The 23,089-nt window shown below is 39.0% G+C and overlaps 1 protein-coding gene across 3 annotated transcripts in view; it reads right to left on the reverse strand.

Annotated features, from left to right (window-relative positions):
• DSCAM (DS cell adhesion molecule) overlaps positions 1-23,089 on the reverse strand; it is a 470,648-nt gene that overhangs the window by 397,722 nt on the left and 49,837 nt on the right. The window lies entirely within an intron of this gene.

Consider the following 23,089-nt stretch of genomic DNA (forward strand, 5'->3'; position numbering starts at 1 on the left):
CTTTGCAAACTGAAACAGATCTGATAGTTATTGCATTTGCTGATGCAGCATTCTTTGTAAGGCCAGCAAAAATCCAGCAGTAATCTACTTCCATGAAATCTCTAGCAACTAAATTTCCACCTGGAACACAGGCAGTTTCTGTTAGCATTTATAAATGTATTTTTACAGTCTTTCCATGGCGAAGTGATTTATAAAGTAATAAAAGAACTGAACAACCAATGAAAAAAATCCCCATAATTCCTTAATAATAATACGTATCCATACTTAATACAGATATAACTTAACAAATACATTAGATACTTTGTTCAGGTCTTTCTAACAAAGACCTATAAACCCAGGCACAAAGCATGCTTATGGTGATCTTGGTTCTTCCATCCATGTGACTATAGTCCCACTCCCAACCTTTAACCCCAGATTCCGTAACATTGGAAAAAAAAGTCAGTATTGGTCAGAGGACAAGATGAGCTCTCGTTCTTCTGAACACTTCTGCCCTAGGCTATTCAGCTATCACCCCGAGGGCTTGAAGGCTCCAGGTGGCTTGAAGGTTCCCCAATGTTTCATCCAAAATACCTTCCTAACCCACTCTGTCTGAGAGTATATCAGCATAAAGCATACTTTTTACTTTCCAGTGAACAGTAGGAGACATTACCAATACCACCACTCTGCTGCGCATTTGCCTATACTGCTGACTTGTAAAAAATCCTGCCAATTGTGCTTGACACAAACACAGAAACGCATATTTCACTGCATCCTGAATACAGTAGATGCTGACACGATTTTCTAAAGCAAGTCCGGTAAGGAGTAAGTTTTTGAAAAGGTAACCATAGGGCAGCAAGCCCAAATGAGCATCATTCAGACAGATTTCAAGATTAACTTTCATTTGCACAAGGTGGATGCTATTATCCTGAAGAAATAACTTGCAATCCCAACGTTAAGTCATGAAGTGCCTTGTCTACCTCTGCCACTTAGTCTTATGGCAGCTTGGAGTACAAAATGGATTAATTTTTTCCTTCTCTCTTTTGACATCTTGAGAAGATATAAGCTGGAAAGATAATATCTTCTCAATATTATCTTGGCACTGACCATCAGGATAGACCAGATGAGCAGAACTGGCTCTGGGAATCCCTAAAAAGAAAAATATAAAAAGAAAGCCCCTCCTAAAGCAACAGGGAAAGATGTCTGGCATGCAAGAGGCAGCCAGAAATATGGGCATCACAGAGCAGGATGAAAGGCACTTGGAGATTCTGAAAGAAGACATTTCAGCACTGAAGCTGATAAGACCCCACTTATAAATGAGACAGGTGCTAGTACAGAATAAAGTCCTTCAGAAGAAACAAATTCTTCCTAGTTGGCACAACCCTAGGAGAAACTTGGATATCTGGAAAGAAAAAATAGGCATAATAGGACTAAGCACAGGAAGAAGCAGGGCTGAATAAGATGGTGCCACTTTTACATAATTGCATTTCTAATTATAGTTGTACTTTGAAGCAAGAGATCAGTATTGTTGGTAGCATAATAGAGAACTAAAAAAAATTTTGGCATTGTTCATCTGCTGTACAAGCTGTTCTCTAAAAATACAAGTGAAACAATTAACAGGGCATTTTAATTTCCATTGGCCAACAAGACATTCACATAGAAGTAATAAATACAGCTCACATTTGCCAACTTTTATTGTGCTATACTGCTTCTTAACAGACATTCACATAAAACTAGTAGGTTTGCTGGCTGAGAATAAAGAGGTGAATACCAAATTGCAAATGCCATAAAAATAGAGAATATCGGGAACCATGTTTGACACTACCATAGAATCTAACTTCCTAATCAAAATGCAGCGCAGCTGAACTAGAGACTCATACCAGCAGCACATAACAATGAATTTTTCCAGCTGCTTTGTATCCCCTGTAGAAGCTTTCACTACTTTTGACAAACTTTCTATCCATCAGCCTATACAATGGTGCTTCATTTTAAAACAGCATCTGGTACACATTCATCTTAATGGCAGACACAAACACACTAAGAGCCCTGGAAAATAATTTTAGTGCTATAATACACACAGATATACACAGTACTGACAATCCAGATGCATTTTGTGGTGGAAAACAGTGTGTAAGCTACTTGGATACATTCAACAACAAAAATGGGATTTCAGAATCTTTAATTAAAAAGATATTTCTCTTCAGCATTCCATGGGAAGAAAGTGATTAGTCGAGTAACAGAACAAGCAATATATCAAAACCTAACTGAAACTGAGACAAGTCAAAGACAGTATGTAATTATATATTACTTAATGTTAAAATATGATCCAACTAAACACCATATTTTACAGTAAACAGAGGCAACCTCAGACTAAAAGTTGCAAGGGACAGCAGTAGCGAAAGCTGAGGAGAGCTGTATGTAAGTAACAGTGAAAGAAATACCTGAAGAACCACGGGGGGTGATGGGGGCTAAAAGGTAAGAAAAGAAGGGGGGGGGGGGCAGGAAAATCACACAGGTTGTTCTACCAACTGCCTCAGTGTTGCTCTGAAACAAGGTTTTTGAAGTATTTTGTCTCCAGAGCAATGGCTAAAACCGTGAGGGCCCAAGCAAAGAGGCACAGGCCTACCGCCGCAGCCTGCTGTGCAAGAGCGGCCTCCGTGGCACCTCCAGGCCAGAGCTGAGGTGCCCTGCGGCTGAGTGACTGCCCTTGGCCTGCACAGAGGTGACATCAGCATTTCCAAAGAGATGATGTCAGTTAGCAGTTCAAGGGAATGAAAGTCAAAGACTCCTCCTGAATAAGATTTATTTATTTCTGAAACCAATAATACCCGAGGGAAACAGGAAGAGGTTGGCACCCCAGCAGCACTCAGTGGACTCCGCAACTGAAATGAGAAGGGGACAAATCCTCTGCACCTGCAAGCACCTCAGGGCAATGAGGGGAAGACCTGCGCCCTTAACCATGGGGTTAAAGGAGCACATAAACAGCTTATCAGATCAATAGACACAGGACAACAGACACTGAATCTCAGGTTAGATAGATACCATTGTCTTATGCATACACTTACAATGGGAGGGAGAGAGAAACATTTTTTGCAAGTTTAGTCAAAATTCCCTAGATTCAAGCATATGAAGTGATAAGATGGACTGATAAAGTATAAGAGGTTCCTGCATTTCAGGGGAGACAGTGCAGCCGCATTGTGCCTAGCAAAGTGCTGAATATGTCAGCCAGATAGAAAATTTCTTTTAGCACTTAAGAAATCTATCAAGTAAACTGGTTTATCTCATGACAAGCTGGTGGGTGAGGCTGCAAGTTGATCACACTCAGAAAGTGAGAATGAGCACTGTCTAGGCAGTCCAGGTAGATGTAACCAGACTGGACAGAGACCGGTATAAAGAGCTAGGCTGGGCTTTGCATTTGCTATACCTCTACCTGTTGGCATAGTTTTTTGGATTGGGCTTGTTTTTTTGGATTGTACAGAGGTGACCTTTACTCTCTTCTGGCATGTTACACCTTCCTCCACATCTTCAGGGTGCTGTAGTTCCTACATATATACAGATTGTGGACTTGAAGGTCTTCTATAACAGCCTAGCAAATAACATTCCTGATATTTCTCCCTTTAAGGCTGTTATTTTTTAAGTCCTCATTGTATGTTACACAAGACAGAACAGGCTGAAACTGCTGCTTCACAATGCTACTTTTTACTGGGCAGAAAGAGATGTCACAAAGTCGTAAGAGAAAAGATGCTACATTAACTACCATACTGGATCAGGCTCGGGCTTGCTCTGCGTAGGATCTTGTGTCCTGAAGGATCAGCATCAGCTGCAACAAAGGTGAAAGATGACATGCAAAAGTGAATTGTGAAACTATCTGTCAAAGGGAGATCCTCTTCTTCCCTTCCTCCACTGTTACCTACGCCCCACTTCAGACTGCTTCACCTTTAAGAAGCTTTACCATAACGACACCAAAAGTGAAAACTTTCATGGAGCTTGCATGTAACATTAGAAAAATCTGTATCTGTACAACTGTGCCAGAATGCAACGCAGAGGCTTGGTGTTGTACATTTCCTTTTCATCATGTTCTCTTTCATGTTTTAGTAAGTTTAAGGAACATACTTGTTATTTTTGAAGCTGGCTTTTTGTGCCGTGCACTCTTACAAAGCCCGTTTTCCATATTGTGATTGACCGCTTAAAAACCCAGGTTTTCTCTGCAGTTTTTGAAAGAACTGAAGAAACTTTGGGCAATAGACAACTCAACGTATAGAAAAATATTAATAAAATGTCTCTGAACAATGAATTGATACTTACATTTCAACTACCTTCCCTGTCCTTTCCAAAGGCTAAATAATACTCCTGTAATGCTTATGCAAGGGGAAAGTTTGGTCCTAAATGAGTAACAATTTCAAAACAAAGGGAAAATTATTTCTCATCCCTTTGATTAATCAAATCCAGCATGAAATATTTATATAGATAAAATAAAAGATATTAATCAAAGTGAAAGTCTGGAGCAATGAGACCACCGAGATTATTTAGATAAAGTCAAAGTAGAAAAAATAAATTATGTAATTAAGCATTGACTACTCTCCTGCACCACAGCAGGTTTATAGCAATAGCCGTAACTATCTTACAGTGAAACATCAGGTTTGACACAGCCCTGGACATTAATATTTCATGACCTTATCTCCTCAGTGACATTGTGGACATGAACTAGGAACAATCAAGTAGTTTATTTAGATTTAATAGAACATACAAGTTGTCATCTTAAAATTTAAAAATTGGTCATTGTTAAATACCAGCAAGATAAACACAAGAAACCTAGAAGCAAACCCAAGGAATTTAATAAAAACATAAAAATTGAAATTAAAAAAGAATGCTATAAAGTCTAAACTTTCCCTCTGTCAGAAATCAGTTATCCAAGAACACTGATTTTTCAGAAAGCTCCCTCCTGGTGCTGACTCTTGCAGTCTGCACTTGGAATTGTAGACACCTGGGATCACTTTGTACCATGACATGACAACACACTCCAGCAGAAGCTGACAGTTGGGAAAATTCACTGCAGGCATCTTTTCACCCACACAAAGCAGGTGCAAAGCAGGATGAGACACATTCCCCTCATCAGTGAAGTGACTAGGATCCCAGGTAGTCTCATCAATGCATCAAGCTTCAAACACATTTTAAGAAAAAAAAAAAAAAAAAAATCAACAGCCTGCACGCCTTCTGGAGGATGCCTTTTCCTGCAACACCCAAGGCACTGTGCCTAGGTTAGGAGAGCAGCTTTTTTGAGCCTCCTGCACAGCTAACATAAGATGACAAACACAGCTTAGATGCAGTTTAGACATCAATTATCTGGGGCAAATCACTCACTTCACTTGGTCCTCCATCTCTACCACTTAAAGAGATATTAGGACAACTCTCTCAAGGACCTCAGTTAACTGAAGAAGGCTAGCACAGCTACCCCAATAATTTTAGCTTCTGGGTGGATGCTTGCTGTCTACAGTTGCAGGTCCAGGCTTTTTGGCACACGCATTAGTCTAAAAGCATCATATCCTTTGCTAGCCCTCACACTAGCAATTCCACAATACATCTCCCCATTTCAGAAAATTTTAAAACAAGGCTTTTTTTGTGGTTTCGATTTTGCTTTGGTGGGGGACACAGCACATAACAAGCAATAGTAGACTAACAACAAAGACAATCAAGATGTTTCCCTTCACCCCCAAAAAGGCGTGGGAGGAGAAGAGAGAGGCAGAAAAGACATTATCTGCTAAAGCGGAAGGAAAAGGAAGAAAATGCTGGCAAGACTCATAGCTGGAGTCCAACTCAGCTTGCCTCACACAGGGCACCAATTGTTGCAAAACAAAAAAACAAGTAGACTACAACAAGGTTTTTACCTTCAGTCAGATTCTACTGTCCATACTGTTTCTCCTTCCTCCAGAGGCGAGGCCAGGCCACACCACTCCTCTCCATCCAACCACCCAACCCACAATCCTCAGTAATATTTAACCACTTAGCAGGAAGGAGCTACAGCTGCACATCATCCATGTCAATCAACCCACTGTCTTTGAGGCAAGGCCACAGCTGCATATTATCAATGTTCATCAGCCCACTGCCTTCATTCCTCTATAAAGACTGGCGGAAGTCAGAATGGTGCTAAGATTCAAGGAGGCATTTTTAAAGAACCTCCTCAGGATCCCATATCTCATGAGATGTGGTATCAGTGAGACAGCTCCTTTTTCACCAGCCTACAACCAGAATGGGAAGCAAGCAAGGAAACATCATCTTGATCATAACCCTTAAAAGCATACAGCTATTAGGTAGAGTTTCTCCTTGTTTTGAATGCCTTTACAACTTGTTTTATTTAAAGCTATGAAAAAAATTATGCATATCTACAGGAGAATATTCCACTTGACATTGCTAAAATATACATTTGCTTTTTAGAGGTTGAACTTCTCTGTGACATTTTGGGACTCAAATATAACAAAACAATTAAGAAATTTAAAGAACAGAATTTAAGCCCCAATTTCCATATGGCCAGTGAAAAATACTGAAATGCTCGTTACCAGAGGAAAATAAAATATTGATTATTCATTGTAAGATAAAAGACAAATATTTTGTAAGACAAGTTAATGGAATTCATTAAAACACAATAAAAATAATAAACCCAAAACATTTGTAAGAAAATGGCTGAAGATATCTAAGCAATAAATTACGTTTAAGGAAACTAAATTAACAGAATCACACTACAGGTTTATTACCTCGTCGACATCCAAATAATATAGTATGCTATGATAATCTTTTTTGTACAAACACACACAGAGAACTAATAAATGAAACATTTCAGAGTGCATTTCTGTGTCTTTCAAACAAGTAGCAGAAGCACTACAAATGCAATCACATATATGCAGATTACTCAGTGCAGAACACAGCCAGAGAAAGACAGCCTGGGTCAGTGTTAGGGTGCAATGCCAGCAAGTTTTGTCACTGTCTAGGATGAATCTATTTTTTTCCCCCAAGATTCCACAATGTATCACCATGACAGAAATTTGGGGGGGGGGGGGAGGGGGGAAGCTAGCTAGGTCTTTTCTCCTTTCCTCCATCTCCCCCTGCCAAATTTTAAATAAAAATAATAATAAAAAGGTCTTTATTTTAAAAGAAGAAAAAAGTGATGAGACACATACAAACAATAACATTGTTATCACTACTCAATTATCAAGTAACAGGCTATGCCAAGTGACCTAGAGAAATTACTTCAGCTATTGTGAAAAGATCAGAGTGATGAGGCATTACAATAATCCATCTGTGATCATGTCTCCCTCTAGGGGTTTTATCTAATGATTAACATATAAGGTTGATAAATATTATAAATTTTATAAAAGGTAAGATGAATGCCCTTCTACAATTTTGGCTTTGATTCTGACTCCAGACAGGAATTTCACATGCCCCTCTAAATTGTTAAGGATTGAATATTTCTCTCTCTTTGAGGGAAGGAAGGGTAAAACACAACTCACACAAGGAATGTGTTTCAGGTGGAGGCAAGATAGGTATCTTCAAGAACAGGGAACAGGAAAACAGCGCTAGATAAAGATGCTCTGACCAGACACCAAAGTAAGTCTTACCAAAAGGAACTAAAAGAAGGGAAAAAAGAGAAAACAACACTAAAGAGAAATTATAAGAGAATGCTAAAATCAACACAAAATAGCTTTAATATGGAAAACAAAATAAAATCAATTGCACAAACTGATTTGAGATTACAAATATAATTAACAAAAAATGAGTAAATTAAACTGTTACACTAGTAAAAATAAAAGTACCAATTAAACACCACCACCCACAACAGTTTTAAGTCAGCAATGGAGTCAACAGAAAAACATTTGTTTTCTATCAACCGGTTTGACCCCCTCGATCATTACTTTCTTGTAAACTGCTCAGTAAAGCAGAAAAAAAAATCCCAGCTTTTTGTCTGCAGTTGTTGACATCTACAAAAAGGAAGATGACTCTTCACTCATCAGATCACAGTTGTTCATTAGAACAATAAGCAGAAAAACCTCTTTCCCCCCACACTCCACCCAGAAAAATATATCTTCCAGCAGCAAATGCTGAAGCATCCATTGCTCTGACAAGGCAAATTTTTTGATACTTCTTACAGAGGCCTCCTAAACAGTGAACAAGAAGGAGTGTTAGGAATCTTTTTCACCACTGAAAACACCAACTTGTCCAAACATGGGCTTTGCATGGGTGAGCTGCTCATCGTCCTTCACAGGCTGGGCTTGGTGTGAGCCTCAGCCTCAGTCGGGGAAGGGCACAGACTCAGTGCACCTGAGAGTGGCACTTTGAAACCCAAGCTCTCTGTATTTGACCTAAACCCTCCTTGCTTTCTCTTTGTGGTGGCTGTCAGAGACCCTGATGAAGCCAGATGACAAAATGAATCCCAATTGTTCCCTGCCAGGCATTCCTCCCAGACTTGACATTCAGGTGTAGGGGCAGAGAAGCAATGGGGAAGATGGCATCCAGGAGTAAGGAGATGAGGGGCAGTTGCAGGCAGGGGCCTTCCCTCTGCCCCTGGACCTCCTCCTCCTCCCACCTCCTGATAGGGGAGCTTAAGAGAACAAGAAAGAGTTGGCAATATAGCTGGTATGGAGAGCTTGAAGGAATCCCAGGACAGGCCCATTATCATTTATTTATGTCTTCCTCATACAAAGGCTCTGAGGGAATCAGGAGAGTGTCGATTTGAAAAGTGTAACATCCCAAAGTTGTCCTGTACAAAGAAATTGAGTTATTCTCCAATTTCACTCTAACAGGTGCCTACTTGGAATAGTCATCCCAAAGACTTGGCTTAATGTGGAAAAATAAAAATGTTAAATAAAAGGCATTTCTTGGATGTATGACTTTTTAATGTTGAAGCAATCTTTTAGATTGTTATGATTGCTACTGCATTACAAAGCAATGGAAAAAAAAAACCACAAAATAAGAGTATGGTCTACAGCAAGTATGGATGAACTGGTTCATTTTTGCAGTTTTAATGCATGTGACTGAATAATTGGCATAACTCAGAAAGCCAAAATTCTTTCCACAGTATATGATCCCCCAATGCAGAACTGCTTCCCATGTAGGGTGTTGTGTAATGGTAGCCAGTATTTTAGGGCTAAAGAGCATAAAATTACATGTCCACCAAAAGGAACAAAAAAATAAATTATGCTTTTTCAAATTATTACTCTGATTCAATGTGCCAGTGCTCAACCTTTTATGCCAAAGGGATATTCATTTGAATCAGTTTCAAAATCAGAACCACTAATGAGGATAATTAAGTATGCAATTGTTTTTGCCTACAAAAAATTATCACTACAGAAAAAAGAGCATGCAGTGCTACATTATCATTCTCACAGGACAGAAACTTCCATTAAATCAAAGCAGGCTTCCACAATTAAAAGAAAAGGTCCGCAGGTGAAACCATAAAAAGAAGCAGAACCCACAAATGAGTTGCATCTCTGGAAGGGGGAGAAGTGTAGGTTTTGGTGGAGTGCACTATAGAGACCTCAGCCCACAGACAAATGCTGAGTGGCAAATGCAATAGATGCAAAAGATGGGAGTCCTTAATCAGCTAAAAAGGAATAATCTGTCAGTGATTTAAATGCTCACTTTTAATTATGTGTTCAATAATGGATTGAATGAAAAGGTAGATATCCATGTGGGATAGGCATTCCAGTTTTGGCTATGAACTACCAGAGTAAGATGTGTAGGTGAGGTTCTTTTTCCTTATTTAAGCAAACAAAGAGAAACTGGAAAACAAGACAATTAAATAATTGTAAACTTGGGGGCAAAAAATGTGCATCTTTGCTTCTTGAAGCAAGACCCAATGCATACACTCAGCTCCACTGATTCTATCATAAAGAACATACTGTGAGAACACCAAAAGCAACCAGAGAGAAATGAGAGAAGAGCCTTGGGCTTTTTTTTTCCCTTACAGAAATACCTTATGAGCAAGAGCAGCAAAGATAATTAGCTGTGTCACAGAGTTCTGAAAAATTGAATTAATTCAATATTTGTATAGATATGCTTTCGACTGATTTACAAAATTATCACTTTTTCCTTAAACAGAGTCATTACTTCGAAGGATTCATTGGCTGAGACCTAACAGCTTTCAGTCTGGGGCTTGTCTGCAAATGCTGCAGCTGACCTAATGCTTTCTTCTAGTGTCCTGCTAGCCACCTTCATCATGTCCTAACAGGACAGTAGTTTTACAACTAAACAACAGCAAAGGCTAGCATACTTCTCATTGGACCTGTGCAGGAAGGATTCAAAATTTCCAAAAATATCTCTTCCATACAAGGATAAAAGTAAAAACAGAACAAAATTTTCAGTTAAAGTAATTAAGTGGCATGATGCTTCACAAAATTATATGAAGGTATATTTTAGACCAGAGCAGTCAGCTACATTATAAGCCCCATGGTATGGTCACTGCTCTGTCACCTTTCTCACATCCCAGATGAAAGCTCTAACACTCACTTCAAGCCAGAGCCTGCAAAATCTTTCATCTGGATGCACAAAACAGCCAGGACACCCTTTTAGGATGGATTGTTATTCTCTGATTTTTCATGTAGGTGACCTCTACTTCTGGTGAGTGAGTGAGCTTTACTGCCAGAGCTAAGCCTCCCACCAGACCAAGCAAGCCTTCCAAACACTATGCTATAAGAAACTAAAGGGAAAAAAAACCCTGAAATGTCAAGAGATTTGTAAACCTCAACCTCTCAGTTCTGTTATTCCACATCATGGTTATTACTGAGTATCCTCAAAACTGGCCCACAAAAGTGAAGGCAGCTAATTCCTGTCATGCCTTCAAGAAGCCTTCAGGAGCTCTCAGTAGTAATGATTACAAGTTCAGTGGGCTCCTGCATCCAGACCCTAGAAGCAATCTTTGTTATCATAGCTGAAAGCTGACTCTGTTAACAGGATTGAACATGTACCACAGAAAGCTCTATCCCAAAACTATGACAGCTGAGAAAGAAGAAGGAAAACAGAGGGAAAGATCTGGATGATGTCCAGTTGTATTCTGCTCTCCCTCCATGCTCAGCCACTTGGGCCAAAAGGTATATTCTCCTTGGATGGACTCAGCATTGGGAGAAACAATATTGCCTGGAAAGAAAGATAAGAATGGAGGGCTGGGGCTGGGCTGAGCCTACAGAGCTTCTACCCAGACACTATCAGTGATCTCATCTAGTAAGTAGAAGCATGAGGATCTGAAACACATGCTGACAGGCATCAGCATATAAAGCACAAGCTTTTGCTGTAGTAAGACACATAGAAACATTGCCAAATATCTTGGTGTTAAAAGAAAATGCAGAAAGAACTAGGTCAAAGCTTTGGTGGTACTCTATTTCCAATACAGACACTGTTTTGCTCACTTGTTAGTCCCTGCTAAAGGGAAATGCCGTATCTGCTCACCAGGGCTATGGAGATAAGCAGAACACGAGGACAAGCAGAGCAATTTCTGCAACGCTGCCTTGAAAAACAGAGTTCTTCCAGACACTACTAAAGAGATTAGTAGTACTGAATGCCATGGTTTCCTAATTAGGAAATCTTGAACAAAACCTGCAGTCTTAACGGTCTCAAGTCACCACTAGCACATCAAGGACAAAATGTAGTATCAGTATGGTGCATCATCCATCATATAATATTGTAGCGTAAGTGTATTTCCATTTGGGAAGCATAGGTTTACTGACCCCTACCTCCTCTCCATGATTCTTCCTCTTTCATCTCAAACTTAACTGCAAGGGATTTAACCAAGAAAGACTCCCTATCCCACAAGGAGAACAAGACAAGGCACCGGAAAATGCAGGAATGGAAAAAATTCCTAAGTCAAGGGCAAAACAGTGCATACCCTGGGGAATGACTCAGACGGGAGCAAACCCCCAGTGCTAGAAATGGCTCTGTGGAGCAAACCCTTACCTGTGTTAGAAACCCTTTCAGTGCAGGGCCACTTTGCATTTGGATTTCCTGGACTGCTGTCCATTTTCAAACCACTGTAGAACATGCAGCACATCTTAAGCATTTTGCAGCACTAATGCTACTTCACAACTGTGCTAGATTTTTCTGCCCATGGGGGCAGTTTCTCCATTTGACTGTATTCTTTCTGACAGTTTGCCTGTCATATTAGACAATGCTGGCTTGGGCTGAGTCACAGCAACAGTCCAACCGCAGAACAAGAGCAGCCCTTCCACACACACCGTACCGTACACAGCACCAGCAGAGGAACATGGAGTGAAGAAGGCACAGCTCCCTGTCTTGTTCAATGGATGGCTCCCAAGTAATGCAAAGTTCAAAAAAAGTGGTGGGAAACCCACAAAAAAACACATAGCAATTACTTCTGGTCAGCACAAACAGCCAGTACCAATAGATCTAAGCAGACAGTCTCACTTCTGCAAAGCAAACAGAAGTTGTACACAATACTGACTATTTTAATAATGAAATTACTGAAAGGTTCCTGAGGTGATTTGGCCCTAGTAAGCATCAAAATAAAACTAGTACTTATGTAGGCACTAAGTAGCTCAAATACTACAACACAACAAGGCATAATGAAGAAAAGAAGCATCATTAGCATTTGGTTATTGCTTCCATTTTTCTTAAACTGCTTCTGAGATCACCATGATGTACTAATTTTTGTATCAGATCTCATTAAATGAAAAGAAGGCAAATGTGCTGGCATTCATGGCTATTGCTATAGAAGATTAGAGCTATGACAAATTACTGCAACCTTAATTAAAAAACCACCAAAAACAAAACAAGGGTTTCACTCTACCTATCACTTGGGGGAGGGGGGGCACGAGGGGAGGGGAAGGCAAATCTCAAACAAGTTCTAAAATTTTAATTTTGCTTCTTAACAAAACCAAACAAACTCTAGCTTATGGAATGCTCAGTACTTGAACTGCATTCTAGTACTCTCTTTGTCATAAGTTTACTACATAATTCGTATAATGTAGCATGCACAGAAAATATTAGTATTTCAAAATACACATAAGCCATGAGATTTCTTTTACTGGATGAGAGGTAAAGTCTCAGGAAGTTGGGTTTTGCTGAAGGAGGAAAGGTTTTAAGAAGAAACTAAATATATCTAAAATAAAATAAAATGCCAACATCTCTCAAATTTTATGTATCATCTAAAATGGAGAAGAGACACTACCAATATAAAAATAATTCCTTTAAGAGTATTTTAACATTCTGAATGCTCCCAAGATAACATTTGGAGATTGGAAATGGCAAGTTTAGCACACTAATCAGTTGAGGAATAGAAATATATATTAAAATATTATGAAGATGGCTACAGAATAAGCATATAACACACATCTACATTTTAGATACTCTTGACAAAATACAAGATTAGTTTGCCTTGAAGGCCTCTTTGTTTACCTGAAAAATAAGCACATGAAATGCTGAGCTGTGACTGAGAAATTCTTTGGCTCTGTTTCAATCCCCCTATCAGGCTTCCTTTATCACATCAAGGCAATCATGAGTCTCAAAGCCCAACAGCAGCAAACCCCAGCTTTCTCTGAACTTAGTAACATTTGAACACTTAAAACACTATGCAGTGACAATTTGTGCTTGAGCCTTTCCCGTGTTTTCCAGCCATTTAAAATATAAGTAACAATCTATCACTTCCTCCCTCTAGTACAAAGATGAAAAAAGTCCTTGTACCTTCTTTGCAGCAAATCTCTCAGGTTTTATAACATCATTAGATAAAGCAATATGCACAGTAGCCAAACTTATGAATACCTACCAGTCAACTATGTAATGTTAACAGTTTTAGATTGTGGATTCAGCTTTCATATTGCTGTAGACCAATTCTCCAACTACATACACTAAAACTGGTCAACAGAAACTTGTTGATAAACGTATCCAAAGGTATAATAAGTATCCCCAATGACCTATGCTGAGGGACTGACCCAAGTGAAATACTGTGTAAAAAACTTAAACCACTAAAGTAGCTGCAATATGTGTCTCTTACTACATTGTTGTAAGTTCAATCTACACAAATCTGTTCCCTTCCAGCTTCCCTTAACAGAATATTTTACAAAGACCATGCCTTAAGAATAGCTGCACCAGCTCATTTATTTTGTTATCGCTTTTGGCAGTAGTACGACAATGTTCTACATAAATCTTAGTGAAAGGAAAAATAATTCTTAAGTCTTCACTTTCTTTAAAAAAAAGGAAAAAACAAAAAACACAGTACCATTTTTTGCATAACAGTAGAATAGGATGTTATACTAAACGTCCATATACCCATCAACTGCTCCAACAGTGGCTGATAAAGGATGTTTAGGTAAGAGTCTGTCACAATCCTTTTCTAGTGACAGCTAATTTCAAGTTCAGTATTACATAGCTAAGTAGAATTACCTTTTCTGTTTGCAATGTTCTGCACTCATTTTCTTCCCCATATGCCATTTTCTTCCCCGTTACTGCATGATCTTTCTAACTCTTTCCAGCTCCACTTATGTGCAAGCTGGGCTATCTTGAATACTGTTCCATCAGAAGACTTTAATATTTATAACCTTCTCCAGTTCATTTATGCATATGTATCACAACCTATAAACCAGTATAGATCCCTGACAGTGTTTTCTCTCCAGCATGAAAATCAGTTATATGTTTCCTATTTCTTTCTAGTCTATCATTAAACTACATGAGGACCTCTTTTTACATGGCATCTTTTTTCATACTATGACACAAATGACACTTTGATGAACTCTTTTAAAAGATCTAGTTATGTTATACTGACTGTATTGTCCTCGCCCACCTGCTTCAATTCCCAAAAAAAAAAAAACAATACGTAATAATTTGCAAGGCATGGCTTTCCTTTGCCAAGGCTGTGCCACACTGCTTTTCCCAGTACATTGCATTTACCTATACATTCTAAAGACATTCTTTCTTAAGACCTGCTAGCCTATAGTTCTCTACCTTAGTCTTGTAAAGCAACAAGCCCGCCTGACATTAAGTACTGAAAGGTAAACAGCAATTCTAAGTCAATACCATCAAAAGGTTACAGCAGTCACTATTTCTCCAGTTACACATCTATTTTTATTTATAATCTTGAAGGAATCTCATCCATGGCTGGCAATTCATTGGCATCCAATAGATTAGTTCCTTCTAGAATTACTTTCACTTGCAACGCAGCTTTGGATTGTTCTTCAGAACTGCCTTCCAAGGAGAACAACAACAGCAATGAGGTTGGCTCACTTCCCCACTGAGACATAAGGTGCACAGAGTGATCGGGTTAATCTAGTTAACCTGTACAGCAAAACCTAGCACACCTATCCTGGCAATAGACTTAAAAACTACCCCTGTGAAACCAACCCATTTGCAGGCAGGTTAGACCTTGAGAACTGCAGTCCAGAGAGATCACGTAACTCTCGTGCAGTAGGTGTGACATGTCTAGTTTTGGAGCTTCTGTACACTACATCTGGGCTGACAGACCAAACAAAGACTGACAACCCCGACCTTACAACATCTGTGCTGGTGAAAGTATCATAACTGAGAAAGTCGAGAAGGTTAGCGCAGAAAATTCATGTGGCTTTTTTGTAACAGCTTTACCTCCCTAAATACTTCCTTTGCTCCTTTATCAGGTTCACCTGATGTTTTATGCGTAAGGTGAGCTACTTTTAAAATTCTGTTTTGGTCAGCTTCGTTGTGAAGAGGCATTTCACTTGCTATGGTTTCATAACTTTTTCTCTCATGTTGAGACACAACTCACATTATGAAGGATGATTTCAATACCTCTGTGTACTCTCCTGATTAAACATTCAGGTGGGGTGTACAGGAAAGAATACATTTGATGTCTGGCCCTTTTAGAAGTTTTAAAAAATATTTTAAATTAATTTTGTATCATCAGTTCCTCAGGGATTTAGTTGCTTTATCCCAGATGTCCATTTTCAAACACCTAGTTTATTTGGGAACTTTCTAGGTTCACTATTTTTCACCTTCTCTTTGTCACCATTTGTCCAAGACTGAAGGACTGAACATGGATATTCTTAAAAATTTCAGCCCTGGAAGGCAAGTTCTCACCAATTATACGGTCTTCCACACTTGTCAAGTCTCCCTACCTTTAAGTTTCAAATAGTCTGTTTCCTTGTCCTGTTTTTTGGTTTGTATCACACTCCAACTTAGCTTTGGAGATTTCTCTTTCCACCCATAAATCTTACTCCTTCTTTTCAATGCCTTTTTTGTTTGTTTGTTTTCCCAGTTCAGTTATTGAGGCTGGGCAGATGATACAGGAGCATATAAGAAAAGGCTTAAGTAGAGAGTTCCTAATGTTCAGCCTTCTATTCAAACAATCTACTTCAAGCAAGTCCTTCCCTGTTGTTTCCTGTGTTGCTAGTACTTCTTAAAATGTTACAGCTGCAGCTCCCACCTTCTATGCCAGACCAGGGCAAACGCAGAGATGAAGCACCTTCTCTGGAAGCTTCCAACCATGGCATGTACCTTTCACCTATCAGCTTTACGGACTGCATCCAAATTGGTGCAACCAAGCTAACCCTAACAAGCTGCAAATGCACCTTTTTCATTCATCAGTCACATAAAATCACAATATTTAAGGCTTAATAAAATGACTGTATGTAGCAAAATAGCTTCTCCCACACACACTCCTGCTCCTAATCAGTGCTAATTAAGTATATGCATCATATAAATTGACAGCAATGTAGATTGGGAAGCAGAGTTTAACGTGTAAATAATGATGAGATGAAAGAGATCTTTTGAGCAAAATCAAAGTATCAAGTAGTCATTATGTGTAATCACTATCACAATTTAATGACATTTTGTGCTGGAGCAGGAATATGAACAGGAGTTAAAGTGTCTGATATACTTTTCTTTTTTTTTTTTTTTTAACCATATGTTCGTCTCAACTGGTTAACAAGCCATCAGCCTTCACTTGTATCTTCAGCAGGTCAGTCTAGTCCAAAACACAGTTTCCAAGCCAACTGCAGTGGCAATGGAGATGAAATGTGAGGATATCATGTTGTGGCAAAGATTCTAATATTTATCCTTTAAAATTTGCTGTATCTGTAAGTAACAAGGTTAAGACTGGAAAGCCACAATAGGAGGCTGCTATCATCCTATCAATCAAACAAATCCACACCCAATATATATATGGGTAACCACAAGTAGATGTGATAGATGTGATGGAGTAATACACAAACCCTTCTTAAAGAGGTAAAGGGGAGGCAGATGAAGGAAGAATAAGATTCCTCTGCTCCCATAGACTTGATAAGCTGCAAATCATGACAGAGCAGAAGAAAGCAAAGAGAAATTCTACCTGCTTTTAAACTTCATATATTTATAAAGGCTTTTATTTTGTGACCATTTCAAAGGATAACTAAAAGGAGAATCCATTTTGTCCAGCATCATGGCCTTAGCCAGCTGTAGGTTTGCAACCATCATTAAGCTCATAGACTTGAATAGGTTTCTTGACAGCAAGTATTTCTGACTAGCACTTCCCAGGGGTTCAAGCAGTAGAAAGTAGTGTTACTAATATTTCAATACAGCATTGAGAAATAAGCACAAGATGAAATAAATAAATAAAAGAGAAGGACAGGAAAACTGAATGATGCAAAACACTGACCTCCAAGCTGTCATTTCACCCAAAACTTTACATGAAAGGGACAGAACACAAAGGACATGTTAATCAGAAAACACCTTACGTAATCTTTAGAAATATCAGACTTCACAGCACCACCACCTGAGTTCAGGGCATAGACTAATGCCACAGTATCCCTAGGGCTTGTTTGCATGTCCTAATACAGAGCTCTTGATGTATGAGAGCCCATGAGTCAGTAACCTCAATTTGGAGGGTCAGTCCAGGGAATTTTTTTTCTCCCTCCCTTTCTCGCCTTTCTTCATCCAGATTTTTTAGAAATTTGTCCTTTCCCAAATATCTCAAAATGAAGGGGAGAGAAATCAGAATATCTTTTTCTACCCGCAAAAGACATACTTCTTGAAACAGACAGACCATATCTCTATTCCACCATTCTGGGAATGGTAATGCGAATGGTGGAAAGGTATCTGGCACTTTTGGTTATGATAATCTTAAGCCATTTCCTTGCATGAACTGAAAACATGTATAAGATGAACTGACTGCTAAATTAAGAAAGGAAGCAATCATAATATTGTCGCTACATGACAACAGTTGTGGAGGAAAGAGTTAAAAAACAAAATAAAGTACAAATACTTAAATTTCCTCATCAGAAAGTCCAGAATTTTTCACTTTGCTGCATCACCTACAAAGGTGTATACTCCAAACACCTGTTAAATTAAAACAGGTGAATTAATGGCCAAACGTACAACGCTTGATAACATAATTTTGCTAGATCAAACTAATGGCCCATCTGCAGTGCTACATGGATGGAGATGACAGTGCAAGAAGCCACAGTCATGCAGGTCATGCAGGTGCATAATCATCACTCCACCACAAAGGCTTTAACCCTATTTTCTTCTCTGTAGCTAAACCACAGGAAAACTGAAATTTTATATTCCCTCCATAATTTGTTTGCATTACCCACAACAACTTTGGATATTCTGGCTACCAGTATACAATCCCACTCCCTCTTTGATTGTTCTAAGGTTCCTAGCTTTAATATAAAAAAATACATTAAAATAAAATGCCACCCAACCGAATCAACCCATCCCCTTACTATATACTTCACATCCAGATTTGTCCAATTAAAAATAATCATAATTAAACATTCCCAGGTTATCTGTCAGGCACTATAGCATATAAACAGCAAGTTTAACAACCTTTTCAGCAAAATTCTGAACATTTTGGTTTGCTTTGTTATTCCATAGTGAAACTGAACACTTGGCTTAAGTCTGTGCCTATTTTTAATGGCCTGTTTTTACTCTCCCATTGATCTGTTGTCATGTTTAATCAAGACGACAAAAAAAAGGAGTAGCAAGTAGGGTAAGCTTCAAGTACTGCACATTTAATTACATGAAGGACTCAGTGGGGAGGAAGAGAATAAATTGACCTTTGTATCAGTTTTCATGAGCTTAGGTGTCCTTTTTAGCCTCCCAGAATGTTAACCCTGAAAGTGGGGAAATAAAGTGATTCTATGTTTGAATTAAACAAAAGGCCACCCCAGGGGAATGGTCTTACTTTTGCATATGATTTTCTTCAGAATATTATTATCCATTAGAAAATTAGAATAAAAAAATGAGAATATTGGAGACTACAGAAGGGTAGAACAAGAACAGTGACAAGCAGGTATTTTTAGGTTTTTCTAGTCAATGATTCACCAGCATATCACCTCCCATCCTGAACAAGACGTGCACACACACACAGGTATAAGAACTATTTTACACATTATTTAAAACAGCACCACTACAACAGTAGGATATCTCATACCATGCAGATATACTGCATATAGAAACGTGATGCTTTGATTTTTCAGTGCATATGACAATTTCAACAGGGATTTTAAAAGTGTCTTAAATTCTATATTTCTCATCCTTAAGAAGCTTGGAAATAATGTCTTTCTTCCAGATTCCAGCCCTTGTGATCTTTATTCTGTGCGTGTATCTCACTAACAAACAAACAAACATGATTGATCTGGTGAGAAAAGGGCAAGCAAATCATGCTACACACATCACAAGAACTACACCAAACTGAGTATTTTAACTGAATGATATTGTTAAAAGCATAATTAGTTTCTCTCTTTTTAAAATACACAGATATCAGATGAATACTAGAACTACTTTGGGGATGGTACGTGAGCCCCATTTTGCAGTTCCCAGCAACCTATCCCCAGATGGTATCATGCATATATATGTATCATTTAATCTGAAATGTTAAACTTGGAGAATAGATCTGGATGTAAGAAACTAAAAATGATCAGAAAGAAAAAAGCCCAAATTTCCCACTGAGGCCTGTGCAAGCAGGAAAAGCTCCTAAGTTATCTATATTGTGTTGACACGTAAGTACAGTTTTACAGTATACAATAACGATCATTGGCATTGTTTATATGGTTGAAATTTGGTTTTATCCTGACAGCAAGCACAGGTAACATTCATAACAGAAAGCAAGGGTATATCTAAACAGCTCGTGTGAATTTCAGAAAATTAATAAAACAGCAGATTTAGCAACTATGTTCTGCCAACCCTCTGCAAATGCTAGAATTTTATACAGATTTTCTGCAAAGCAAATGTGCGTTAACTTTCAATAGAATGGTAGGATGATTCATTAACCATGTAAAGGACAAGAATATATTTGGTGTTAAAACTAGGGACAAAATAAGATAGACATGTATAAAAAAGTCTTAATCTCATTTGGTTTGATATAGACTTCATTTTAAAAGAAAACATATCTATACAGAACAATTCTTTATTACAGCACGGTATTTATTACAATGGCAACTGCACATTTTAATCATATAAGAGAACTTCCCTACAGAGGGTGAAGACCTACTTAGACAACATAACTTTCTGCAGTAGACAGCAGAAAGTTCCACCACAAGAAGCAGTCTGAGAGCAACCATTTAAATGGAAATAAACTCATAAGCAACACTGTTTTCAGGTCTACATAAAGCCTCTAGAATTGGTATAAAGGCGGTGAATGAAGGCAGACAGGCAAAAACTATATGAATTGTGTGAAGATTTACTGCAAGGACTAAGGTAGCTGCAAAATCCACTACAGGCACTGCCCACACAGGTATGCGCCTCCAATCATGCAAAAGAATAAAGGGGTGCAGCTGCCCTCTTCACAGATCAGGGCAGCATCAGCCTTTGCAAAGCATGAGTAGCACAACTGTGTACCTGCACAGGCCCATGCAAAGCACAATTTAAGCCATCTCACACAGCTGGAGGAGTTTGCAGCATGTGTGCAGCACGCTTTGATGCTCAAGCAGGTTTAGCTGCTTGGAGCTCCCCTGTGCTGTAGCTACTCTGCAACCACTGAGCCATTCCACTACCAAGTAAACTACTTTAAAGTTTACTTTTCAATGCCTACACTGAATTACCTCCTAACTTCAGGTTTGCTTTGCTGCAGGAAGCTCAGCTGCTGGTGGCAACACTTTCACTGGCTGGCCACTGGTGCCACCCTTCTGGTGGCAAAGATCTGTCTTGCTGAGCAAATGATGAAACGAGACCCTTCTCATTCTGCACCAACAAAATCACATTTTGCCTCAATACATAACTGAGGTGCTGAAGGTGAAGAATTCAAAAACGCCTCACAAAACTTGATTGCTAAGTGGTTATATTTATTAGCATGGTCACCTAAGACATCATCTGAACTATCTTTAATCTTAAAAGCTAGACTAAGATTTTAACCATACAGTACTTAGACCTTTGTACAAAGACCATTATGCTATTGCAAGTATCACTGCAGAATGGAGTACAGGGAAGGCTCAAAATTGGGGAAGAAAGAAAAATAAAAGCAAAGACAAGCATAGCAAGAGAGGCACAAAACAAACATCCTGAAGACTAAAAATGAGAGAACATTGCAGTCAGCTTGCATCCTCAGAAACACTAGCCCAGCATTTTAGGCAGGAGGATTCTTTAGAAGCCACTTTCTAGTCTGAATTGGAGGCATATACATGAGCAAATAAATGCGGGTGCCTAGAGCTAAGGAAAAGTTCCAGATAACTTCAGTCCTCAGCAGGTAAGCATGAATATTGGTCACTCAATGAAACACTGTCAAGAACTATGTTTCCCTTAACGCCCTGCAGGCATCACCTTGGACTGCTCCCAGGGCCACACACGTACACAGGAAGAGCTCCTCAGCTCCTGCAGAAAAAGCCTTGGGGCTCAGGAGCTGCACCTGGTTACTGAGGTAACAAGCACCCACCAGAGATGCATGTGTGAAGACAGGTACTTCATACCAAACAGACATATTTTGGGGAAAATTTCCTATACAAGCAGAGTATGAAGGAACTCAGCATCTCATGTCTTTACTCACATTTAAAGACCAGAGACCTCCAAACAAATAAATACAAAGCATAATTTGGTTAATAAATAAAAATTTACAAGGTGAGATATATTTCTTTCTTTCTTTTCTTTACACCTGTCTATTTTTCCTATCCATATTTAGGTTTAGTTCTTTTTGTTGATCTTTTCTATTTCTGAGATCTTCCCAGCTAGGATGATTAGATTTGCCCTCCATCCCCCCTCAGAAAACAGAGGGATTTTATAACTCACTCCATTCTTCATTTTTGACTGAAATTTTTCAACCAGCTCTCCATCTTATAAAAACAGCTCTTCTTGGTTTGTATCTGCTCAACTCTCACTCTACAATATTTTGTGGTCATGAAATGAGCAGGCTATATACTGAGGAAAGAAGTATTTCTACTCCATTTCATTCACCTCTTCAACTAAAGAACTGTAATCATACCATCGTCTCTCCCCATCACTTGGAAGTGTCCTTTCATTTTCAACTATTTGTATTGTGTCTCTGGACTTCTAGAAATGAGGTGAACAAAACTCACTGCTCGATGATTCATGGCTTAATGAAATTAAGTGGGAGTTCTGCTGTTGATTTCACAAGTGCTAGGGTATCATTCAGCATGTACACAGTCTCATTTCTTCTTGCCATTTATTTCCCACATTCTTTTGAATATACATGCTATTTCCTCTTATGATAGCATCAAGAGCAAGCCTTCCTTCTGTTGTCAACCTCCATTTGGTCTCCTCTGCATGCAGTATGATCCTTTCTTTGTCCACACCGTGCATTTCTCTACTTGGATCCTAGTTCATTATCTTTAGCAGGAAGTTTTGGGTTGGTTCGTTGTGGGTTTTTTTCATTTCTTTTTGTCCTGGCAACACCAGTAGACTGCATGGTGGTCCGTGAGCAGAAGAGATCAGGCAAGCACTGTTGTACATAGCACACTAAATATGGCCAGCGATCCCACCCAGTGGCACTGCCTTCTCTGAGAGCTACAGAAGGAGACCCATTCCCCAGAACAACTGTTCTGACTCCTCTTTCATTTCTCTGCTGTCCCTCAGACTGCACTAACCTACCAGCAGTGGGAAGACAAGAAGCCCTGTGCACAGACAGCAGGTACCAACACTGTGTATCTCCCAGGCAAGCTTCAGCCAGGGACAGAGAATGCATGGTGTTACGTAGGAGACAGAGAGACGTACCCTCTTTTGC

This window comes from Falco cherrug, chromosome 2 (genome assembly GCF_023634085.1).
Source record: "Falco cherrug isolate bFalChe1 chromosome 2, bFalChe1.pri, whole genome shotgun sequence".
Taxonomy (NCBI): domain Eukaryota; kingdom Metazoa; phylum Chordata; class Aves; order Falconiformes; family Falconidae; genus Falco; species Falco cherrug.